At 42.3% G+C, this 11,618-nt stretch overlaps 1 protein-coding gene across 1 annotated transcript in view; it reads left to right on the forward strand.

The window, feature by feature from the left end:
• The first annotated feature begins 1,290 nt into the window (after window positions 1-1,290).
• LOC139383746 (ring finger protein 144aa) overlaps window positions 1,291-11,618 on the forward strand; it is a 49,692-nt gene continuing 39,364 nt past the window's right edge. Inside the window, exons 1-2 of the mRNA XM_071128305.1 lie at window positions 1,291-1,642; window positions 1,783-1,974. The gene's annotated coding sequence lies outside the window, so the exon portion shown is untranslated. The remainder of the gene's footprint in view (window positions 1,643-1,782; window positions 1,975-11,618) is intronic.

Consider the following 11,618-nt stretch of genomic DNA (forward strand, 5'->3'; position numbering starts at 1 on the left):
TATTGGTACGGGTTATGTTAGGCCCGAGACAAAACTGAGGGCTGGCAAACCGTGCCAATACTTCCTCCAAACACCGGCTTCAAGTGCATTATCACATTTATACAATGGGTTACCAACATGTATAAATGATGATTGACATTATTTTCATAAAAATTAATTTATTCATACTATTTCATCCTTTCACGAGATATAGTCCTGACACAAATCTAAAGTTGCTACCCAAGCCGGCTGGTCGTTCGTTCTATCGAGACGCAACCCAGTCATTAAGTATTTTTTGTTCTACACAGTATGCATGACCGCGACCCAGTTGTTCGTTCTAAATGTTCCATTGCCAAATTGGCTGGGAACGTTCTTATCCCCTCCTTGCTAGCTAGCCAACTTACAGTTACGTCAAACAGTGCAGCCAGAATAACATCAAAGCTGCCGCATTTGCATTTGGTTAAGCTGTTTTCTAGTGACATTTATTTGGATACATCCATAACAATGCGCTAACGATGCACAATTTTTTGCCTGGCATAGAAATTCTGCTCACTGTTTTTCAGAGAAGCTAGCCATTAATACAGCTAACACAATAGCTTCAAACTGAAGCTGGAAAGACTGCAAACTATCGGCATTTTGTTTGACCTGTTTTCTATTGAAATGTCATTCTATACAGTTGAAGTCGGAAGTTTACATACACCTTAGCCAAATACATTTTAACTTCGTTTTTTCACAATTCCTTACATTTAATCCCAGTAAAAATTCCTTGTTTTAGGTCAGTTAGGATCATCACTTTATTTTAAGAATGTGAAATGTCAGATTAATAGTAGAGAGAATTATTTATTTCAGCTTTAATGTATTTCATCACATTCCCAATGGATCAGAAGTTTACATACACTCAATTAGTATTTGGTAGCATTGCCTTTACATTTTTTACCTTGGGTCAAACATTTCGGGTAACCTTCGACATGCGTCCCACAATAAGTTGGGTGAATTTTGGCCCATTCCTCCTGACAGAGCTGGTGTAACTGAGTCAGGTTTGTAGGCCACCAAGACTGTTAAAAAAGCATTCCAGGGAAAGCTGGTTGAGAGAATGACAACAGTGTACAAAGGGGTCATCAAGGAAAAGGGTGGCTACATTGAAGAATCTCAAATATAAAATATATTTTGATTTGTTTATCACTTTTTTGGTTACTATATGATTCCATATGTGTTGTTTCCGAAACGTGCAATGCGCACGATCTGTGAAAGGCTGCAAGCAATACGCTACACAGCGTCTAGTCTGCCGGAAAGACACACGAAGAAGAAGAAGTCAACAGAACCGTCACATTCACAGGCATTTACAGTCATTCCAGTGCGTCGGCCGCGAAAATCACGAAGACAACAATTAGCTTTTTGGCCATAATGTAATACAGTTTAGTGATAGGTATGAGGTTAGCAGTGTGGTTATGGTTAGGTTCAAAATCACATTTTTAGAATATAAATTGTAGAATTGGGCGGGGTTTATGGCTTTGGTGACGATTTGTGTAGTGCTGCAGGGCATTTTCAAGGTAGGCACATCACCTTGTGACATTCACAATATTATGTGCAGAGATAGGCTCGGTTTGTGTTATGTGAGCAAACGGTTTCGAGGCGGGTAAAGAGGACGTACTGGACGTTGCAAGTGAGTCCTCAGTATTTTCCCCATGCAGCTACTATACTGTAGCTGTCAGTCGATAGTGCTTGTCAGCTGTGGTGCCGCTTTCATTACCCACATAACGGTACTCGTTGGTTGCATTGCATATCAAATTCGTTTCTTTCCAGGTGATACACGGTCGAATCTTTCAGATACATTCATGGATTTATTTAGAATGTCAGTCACCACCAAAAACGATACTCTGTAACCTGCCTTTCAAGCCACCGACATCTTTCCAGGAGATAACCATTGAAGTTCTGCTTTCATCGCTCCTGAAGTAATTTCCTAACCAAGAAGACTGCGCTGTCACAAAAGGCCAGGTAATATTGGTTTATTTCCAACATGTGCACCGAGATGTAATGTTCACACGACAGTTCTGCCTGCGCGGTGTTTCTCGTACAGGCGAGGCTACACTGTTTTTGTAACATTATCTTGTAGTAAGCCGAGGGACAATTTTGAACGAATTTGCTTAGCAAATATAGGCTTACATTGTCATCGCAATTCCAGCTGAAATATCCCTCACCTTTTACACTGTACAGGTAGATTACAGTAGCATCCAACTGGGTAAAAACTGCTTGAATCAACGTTGTTTCCAGGTCATTTCATTGATGACGTTGAATCAACGTGGAAAACTGATTGGATTTACAAAAAGTCATCAACAACTTCAATGACATGGTACATTTTTGTTGTTGTTGAATTCACACTAGTTGACAACAAAACTAGACGTTGAATTGACATCTGTGCCCAGTGGGATACTCTTGGTGCAGTAAAATAGTGTTGCAGCCTATTGTAGGCCTTTTTTGTTATAAAATTAGGCCTATTGAAAATGAACTGAGAGGGTGCCAACATTAGGATTGGCTTTTGTTTTGCAATGACCTGTTGTTTAGGAAGCTCTTTTGCATTTGGCATTTGCTTGTCTTGTCTATACTCCGAGCTCTCCAATTCATTTAGCCAAGACTCCATTTGTTGATCCACTCAGGTGGTGACAACTGTTATGATTTTATGAGCTGCTGCTCTCTGTTGTTGACACTGCAGCCACATTATCATTATCCAAGCACAGCGCTCCTCAGCAACCATGAGACCGATACAGTGCTGATATCCGATAGGCTGCTGGGTTATTGTTCTAGTGAGTGTCATCACCCAGAATAAGGTAACATTAAATGCTATATAGTGATACTATAAAAATTAATATCAAAGATTATAGATAAAGTTAATCCGTGATATTCTTCAAGGTAAACATATTGAAACACAAAAGATCATTGATGACACAGTAACACCGCAGAGGTTCATTTCAATATTAATCTCAACCTGTGTTGTTTAGACTGGTTGACTGCTCTTTGTGGGCACCAAAATGTCATATTGTGCCTTGCCATGGCATTTACATTCAAATGTACATTTCTCTCTCACCGTCACTGCTCTTATCTGGCCCAATGCTCTACAATTGATTCTGTTTCCCTTAAATGATTCTGCGTTGTATCAAACACTTCAAAGGCTAAGTAAATACAGCCTCGCAGACAGGCGTGCAAGGTGATGGAGTTTCCATTTTTCTTATTCCTAGTCGAAGGAGGCAGGCATTCCCACTAGGGAACAAAACACATCCAACTCCAAGGCCAAAGGTTTTTCTCATTAAGAAAAATGATTGTTCTGAGAAGAATGGTTGTATTGAAATGCATTCACTGAGTGACAAGCCACTCTCGGGGGGGGGGGGGGGGTGGACCTGGATTTGCATGAGAGGAAGATGGATGTGTTTTTCAATGGATGCGATATGCTGGTTATGAGAGGCAGGCTGAGAACCCACTGTACCTGCCAGACTCTTGGGAACACAGTCAACATTGCACTCCCCAATCCCTCAACAGTGAGTCCTGCCTCGAGCATCCACCTTTACCAGCAGAAAGCCCAGGTGAATGAAACTGACTGACTGCAGCCTTGTGTATTCCTTTTCATTTAAACAGGCACTGCATGTGTACCTGGGTGTGGGTGTGTGTGTGTTATGTTGGCTTCAAACAGCACAAGCCTCCTTTTCAGTAGTAAAGTACACGGGCATTTCGCAATGTGCGTCCAAGCATTTCATGGCCGTTGACCTTGGCTTGGCGTGTAACGTGAACAGCTGTCGTTTTTAGAAGACTTGTGAATTGATGACGTAAATTTCCATGTGAAAGGACCCATGAGCACCAACATGAAGTTTAAAGGAACATATCACAGTTAGTGTCAAATGAAAGCTAAGAGTCTATCTGTTGGTGAAATTAAGGCATAGATCTGTTTTTCAACCAATTGTCATCTTAAACATTTTGAATAAGCAGCTTTGATTTCTTGTCACACAGACGAAAAAGGGGTCTTATATTTAGTTTTGCAGAAATGATTTGCCTTCTGTAAATGTAACAAATATTTCACTAACTGTTTAGTAGTCTTATGGCTTGGGCGTAGAAGCTGTTCAGAGTCCTGTTGCTTCCAGACTTGCTCCATTGTTACCGCTTGCCGTACGGTAGCAGAGAGAACGGTCTATGGCTTTGGTGGCTGGAGTCTAATAGTATTTAGGGCCTTCCTCGGACACCGCCTGGTATAGAGGTCCTGGATGGCAGGGAGCTCGGCCTCAGTGATGTACTGGGCCGTACGCACTACCCTCTGTAGCGCCTTGCGGTCGGATGCCAAGCTGTTGCCATACCAAGCGGTGGCGCAGCACGTCAAGATGCTCTCCATGGTGCAGCTGTAGACCTTTTTTAGGACCTGAGGGCCAATAGCAACATTATTTTCTGCCACCTGTGGGGGAAGAGGCGTTTTCATGCCTTCTTCACGACTCTGGTGTGTGTGAGTACCATGATAATTCCTTAGTGATGTGGACACCGAAGAACTTGAGGCTCTCGTCCCGATCCACTACAGGCCCGTCGGCGTGGATGGAGGCGTGCTCAGCCCTCTGTTTCCTGTAGTCCACGATCAGCTTCTTTGTCTTGCTGACATTGAGGGAGAGGTTAGCACCACACTGCCAGGTCACTGACCTCCTCTCTGTAGGCTGTCTCATCGTCATCGGTGGTCAGGCCAACCACCGTCGTGTCGTCGGCAAACTTAATGATGGTGTTACAGTCGTGCGTGGCCATGCAGTCATGGGTGGCCCCCGTGTTGAGGGTTAGTGTGGCGAATGGGTTGTTTTCCTACTCTCACCACCTGGGGTGGTCCAGGATCTAGTTGCAGATGTAGGTGTTCAGTCCCAGGGGGTCCTGATTGAGTCAGTTGAACACTGAGCTATAGTCAATGAACAGCATTCTCACGTAGGTGTTCCTCTTGTCCAGGTGGGAGAGGGCTTTATGGAGTTGAATAGAGATTGCGTCGTTTGTAGATCTGTTGGGGCGGTATGTGAATTGGAGTTTTTGGAAAACGCGGTCGACCTAAAAGAACTGCCCAAGATTTTTCTGTCTTTCTGTTACCAAACTTTATCTGCAGTGTTCCTCAAGTGGCAATTGTTAAAAGTATTTGCTTGAAATACTGGAATGCATGACGGCATGCATTCCAGAAATGTGACACACGTTCAGTTTAAACGGAAGCATTTATCGGCTAATAAATGCCTAATTACCTTCCGATGTTCATTACCAGGGCCTAAAACTGAGTTTTTGTGTGTTGTGTTGCTACACAAGGTGGGATACAATGTTAGGATGTGCATTTCTTTATGCATTACCAGACATGAAACACGAAACAAAATGGAAGACATTACTACTGCAGCAATTATTTTGCTCATAATCACAACTTGCACGTGACTGCTTATACTTGAGTTTTGACAGTTTAAAAAAAAAATGAAATGTTTGCACTGTAGAGCCCTGACTGACCACCCTGCAACATGGCTGGTGAATTTAACATTCTTACACTCATGCTAACCTCTCACCATTACGTATAACAGGAGGTTAGCATCTTTTGAGCAGGGCCTAATTTTAGGCCATTATCTTGTAAATGCTTTTAGGCCGGCTGGGAGAGAAAGTTAGAGGCATAACTATCATACCCCCCCAAAAATGCTAACCTTATTAGCATTTTTGTTATTGGTAATGGTGAGAGGTTAGCATGTTTTGGGGGTATTATCTTTGCTTCTGTATCTTTCTCACTCATCACTATTCACAATTCATTCATGATTATTGGTAATCATTGTAGGATCCACATTTAATGTGAAAGTGTTAAACATATTATGTTCTTATCTACAATGAAAGTTACTCCAAAATGACCCTACATTATTTACCATTCATTTCTATTGGGCACAACATAATCTGAAACACAACCAAAACAAACCACAAAAATATCCAACAAGTTTGTAGAGTCACAAGCTAGATGTAGTCAGTCACAAGCTAGATGTAGTCAGTCACAAGCTAGATGTAGTCAGTCACAAGCTAGATGTAGTCAGTCACAAGCTAGATGTAGTCAGTCACAAGCTAGATGTAGTCAGTCACAAGCTAGATGTAGTCAGTCACATGCTAGATGTAGTCAGTCACAAGCTAGATGTAGTCAGTCACAAGCTAGATGTAGTCAGTCACATGCTAGATGGAGTCAGTCACATGCTAGATGGAGTCAGTCACATGCTAGATGTAGTCAGTCACATGCTAGATGTAGTCAGTCACATGCTAGATGTAGTCAGTCACATGCTAGATGTAGTCAGTCACTTGCTAGATGTAGTCAGTCACTTGCTAGATGTAGTCAGTCACTTGCTAGATGTAGTCAGTCACTTGCTAGATGTAGTCAGTCACTTGCTAGATGTAGTCATTCTGTGCTAGGAATATACGACCAAAAACTTTTGACTACTTTAATACACCAGAAGTGAATTTGTCCAAATTATTTATGACACCTTCAAATGGGGGGCTAGATTCATAAAGTTATTTCATTTCAAACGGTAAAACAGATATGTATGAAAATACCTTAAAATAAAAGGTGACATTCTGTACTGTCACCTCATTTGACACATTGGATCTCAAATCCAAAATACTGGGGTATAAACCCAAATCAAAAGATCTAGCTTTAGTGTCCAAATAAATACGTAGTGGAGTGTACACTTACACTGCTGCGGTGGAGTTTAAAGTAGTAGTACACCCTTACAATGGATACACACTTCACACATTTTCAGGAGAACTACAAACCTGAACCTTTCGAACATGATGCCCGTATGCCTGGGCTTTGATTTGTGTGCGATGTTTAAAGGAAAAGGCAATAGGCTTGCTCGGTAGGCTACGACAAAGGACCGTTAAAGTGAGCAGTATATATCGTACGCTGATGTAATTCCACTGGAGAAAATGGGGAATGCTTTGATCAGGTAAATGAATGCGTTAGTCGTAACCGCGCTTAGAGCCCGCACTCCCTCCCTATTAAGTCAGTCACCATGGTGTTTTGTCTCTCCCTTTTTTGATATGGTAAGTCGGAGACCTTGCTCTTTTGAGTGTTCCTTCCTTGAAGCGAGTGTGTTCTGTCTATCTACAGGCTCAATTTTGTTTCCTTAGGTACTTTTCACTTCCCCTCCTTCTCTAGCCCTCCTTGTTTCAGTCAGTTTTTGTCTTCCGTTTGGTGCCTAATGATTATGACCCAGGCCGTTAAGTCAGTCTGCGGTCGACACCAGAGAGGGCCCCGCAGAACTAGTCTGGGCAAAGGGGGAGATGAGAAGTACAATGTGCTAGTTCATCATTTTTTTTTCAGACTTGGATTCTGAAATAGGGTGTGGGGAGATGTGAGCCAAAATGCTGCGTAAGGCTGTCTAGCCCCATAGGGAGAGAGTTAAGGAGAAGTACATTTTTATCAATGTCAGACAACAGCAAATGTGTTTCCACAGACTAGGGGAGCATGTTTAGCAGCATTGTATTTACCAGTATGTCATAAGGCCTTTCAGTATGTACAACATTATCAGTAGAGCGAGCATCCGTTTTAAAAGACAATAGTATGCAAATAGAGATTGCATTCCATCTGAAAGACCTTTTACTCTGCTGTTGCGTTTACTGTGTGGTGAACTGCTAGGTTGTTGGGATGGCCCAGTGTGGCCTTGCTGGAGCTCATTCAAGCCACGTGGAAGGGTTATAGCAGGATGGATTGGGGGGTGGCAGCTCAGTGAGACTCAGTGCCCACTCAGTCAGTCTTCCCACTTGATTATCCGTGAAGTGCTGTGTTGCGAGAATCAGAAAGTGCCTTCAACGTGTCAGTCCCGTGGTACGGCTGCCGGGATGACACAAAGGACGTCTTTTATCTGTAACTTTGTCCTTTTGTTAAAGAGAGCTTTCACTGTCACTGCATTTTTTTTTAACGGTTAGAAGTTTTGAAATTCCTGTCAATTTACCAAACTGCATTACGCATGAGAAAATAACCCTGTGCCATGTCCTTTGGATTAAACTGTCTCTCTCTCCCCCTCCCCCCCTGTCTCTCCCCCTCTGTGTGCCATTCAATTTAAGGGCTTTATTGGCATGGGAAACATGTTAACATTGCCAAAGCAAGTGAAGTAGATAATTAACACAATAATCTCTCTCTGTTTCTCTCTCTATATCTGTCTCTCTCCCTCTGTTTCTGTCTCTTTTTCTCTCTCTCCCTCTTTCTGTATCTTTTTCTCTCTCTCTCTCTCACTGTGTGTCTGTCTCTCTCACACACACTCACTCTCTCTCTCTTTGTCTCTGTCTCTCTCTGTTTCTCCTTGTCTCTCTCTCACTATATATATCTGTCGCTCTCTCTGTTTCTCTCTCTCTCTCTGTTTCTCTTTGTCTCTGTTTTTGTCTCTGTGTGTGTATATATATATATATATATATATGTCTCTCTCTCTTATTCCCACTTTATCTGCACCCCTCTCTCTCTCTGTCTCTCTCTGTCTCTCTCTGTCTCTGTCTCTCTCTCTGTCTCCCCCCTATATATCTCTCTCTGTGGTAAAATGGCATGGTGTCCCGCCTGCCCAGGCACTTGTGGAATGCAGGTGATGATGATGTAACCGTCTCGGTCTCTGAGCCCAGTTAGGATGAGAGCCTCCCTCTTAGGAGCCCCTGAAAGGAAATATTCAACCATTTTGAATGTTATATTGGTTTGTTTTATTTTGTCTATCGCTCAGAGATTCATGTTTTTCATATTTTCATGTGTATCTGTGCTATTCACCGTTCAAGCAGGCAGAAATGGTTCCGGTATGACGAGTTTTACAGAATGACGGCACAAACAGCATTAACTGTCATTCTGTTACCCAACTTTGCATCTGCACTGTTCTTCAAGTAAATGTGTTTCTGTCAAATGTTCAGTGGAAATTGTTAATAGTAGTTATTGTGCATAGATGTGTATGGTTTGTTTTACTTGGCAAACATTTGCCTTTTGTTTGAAATACATTTTAAAGTGAAAAGAACAAGGGTGTCATGTCTGGCAAAACAGTAAGGGTGTGACAATCTGCTGTACCATTTATGCCCTGGGTTTTTTGGTGCAATGGGAGAGAATGCACACAATCGGCTTTAGTGTTGACATTGGTGTTAGAATGAGTTAGATTTGACCTCCACTTTCATCTCAAATATGGAGGTTCTGATTAGCTGGACCAAGTATGCTTAGGTTTTACATTTCCATTCTATATTTCAGTACATTTTGTCTTCACACATATATGGTATGTTATCTTGAATGATGCTTTTATGTATTTTTACCCTTGTAGATCCAGTCTCATCCAGCTCTTGTCCCTAGCGTCAACATGTGGCCCAGCGTAGCTGTAGTGTATTGGCTCTTCCAGCCTCTGTGTGTGTGTGTGTGCGTGCGTGCGTCCGTCCCAGGGCTCTAGGAGAGTGTGAATCGGCTGACGTCTGTGAGGGCGTTGAGGACACGGAGTCTGGAGGCAAAGGGGAAGCAAGGCCAGTCACACGCTGGATGCTCTGGTCCGTGGAGTGTGTGCCGTACTGTGAGGTGAGCTTCTGTGTGTGAGAGCATCGAGCGCTGTGTGTGAACATACTATGTGCTAGCCGGTGTGGGTGATGACCGACAAGGCACGCACAAGTCAACACAACAGGGGTGAGTAGGCACTCGGGGCAGAAGCATTGTGACTGTGCCCACAGGGTTAAATTTGCATTAAGAACGAGTTAACAGTTATGGCAGGCTCTCTGATTGAGTCATGTAATTGAAAACAACATCTGTTTACAAAAGGTCCCCCAAAAGAAAGGAAGTGAACCTATTTTGTATACATGTACTTAGAATGTATCCTTGTGGAGTGTTTTTGAAAGGATTTGAAAATGCGGGCACGTCTCCTGACATTACAGTGAAGTTATACACCGTTGATGTCGGAAGTTTACATACACTTAGGTTGGAGTCATTAAAACTCATTTTTCAACCACTCCACAAATTTCTTGTCAACGAACTATAGTTTTGGCAAGTTGGTTTGGACATCTACTTTGTGCATGACAATAGTAATTTTTCCAACAATTGTTTACAGACAGATCATTTCACTTATAATTCACTGTATCACAATTCCAGTGGGTCAGAAGTTTACATACACTAAGTTGACTGTGCCTTTAAACAGCTTGGAAAATTCCATAAAATGTCATGGCTTTAGAAGCTTCTGACAGGCCAATTGACATCATTTCAGTCAATTGGAGGTGTACCTGTGGATGTATTTCAAGGCCTAAATTCAAACTCAGTACCTCTTTGCTTGACATCATGGAAAAATCAAAAGAAATCAGCCAAGACCTCAGAAAAAAAATTGTTGACCTCCACAAGTCTGGTTCATCCTTGGGAGCAATTTCCAAATGCCTGAAGGTACCACATTCATCTGTACAAACAATAGTGTGCAAGTATAAACACCATGGGACCACGCAGCCGTCATACTGCTCAGGAAGGAGACTCCTTCTGTCTCCTTGAGATCAACGTACTTTGGTGCAAAAAGTACAAATCAATCCCAGAACAACAGCAAAGGACCTTGTGAAGATGGGATGGGAGTAAACAGTTACAAAAGTATCTATATCCACAGTAAAACGAGTCCCATATCGACTTAACCTGAAAGGCCTCTCGGCAAGGAAGAAGCCACTGCTCCAAAACAGCCTTTAAAAAAGCCAGATGACAGTTTGCAACTGCAGATGGTGACAAAGATCGTACTTTTTAGAGAAATGTCCTCCAGTCTGATGAAACAAAAATAGAACTGTTTGGCCATAATGACCATCGTTATGTTTGAAGGAAAAAGGGTGATGCTTGCAAGCCGAAGAACACCATCCCAACCGTGAAGCATGGGGGTAGCAGCATCATGTTGTGGGGGTGCTTTGCTCCTGGAGGGACTGGTGCTCTTCACAAAATAGATGGCATCATGAGGCGGGAAAAGTATGTGGATATAGTGAAGCAACATCTTAAGACATTATTCAGGAAATTAGAGCCTGGTCGCAAATTGGTCTTCCAAATGGCCATCACGAAGTCCTGACCTCAATCCTATAGAAAATTTGTGGGCAGAACTGAAAAAGCATGTGCAAGCAAGGCCTACAAACCTGACTCAGTTACACCAGCTCTGTCAGGAGGAATGGGCCAAAATTCACCCAACTTATTGTCGGAAGCTTGTGGAAGGCTACCTGACGCGTTTGACCCAAGTTACACAATTTAAAGGCAATGCTACCAAATACTCATTGAGTGTATGTAAACTTCTGACCCACTGGGAATGTGATGAAAGAAATAAAAGCTGAAATAAATCATTCTCTCTACTATTATTCTGACATTTCACATTCTTAAAATAAAGTGGTGATCCTAACTGACCTAAGACAGGACATTTTTACTAGGATGAAATGTCAGGAATTGTGAAAACTGAGTTTAAATGTATTTGACTAAGGTGTATGTAAACTTCTGACGTCAACTGTGTTCTATCTACCTATCTACCTACCTATAATATTTTGAACCGGAATTACACTATAAAGCACTTTCTCTGTCTGATGATGACTGTGAATATATTGTGATGTGACTTGAGCCGTTATAAGAAGTCGAGCACAGAGAGGCGTGAGAGACAACAGATTGTGGACACATTCAACCCTGGGCCTTT

The sequence above is a fragment of the Oncorhynchus clarkii genome, chromosome 25 (assembly GCF_045791955.1).
Source record: "Oncorhynchus clarkii lewisi isolate Uvic-CL-2024 chromosome 25, UVic_Ocla_1.0, whole genome shotgun sequence".
Classification (NCBI taxonomy): domain Eukaryota; kingdom Metazoa; phylum Chordata; class Actinopteri; order Salmoniformes; family Salmonidae; genus Oncorhynchus; species Oncorhynchus clarkii.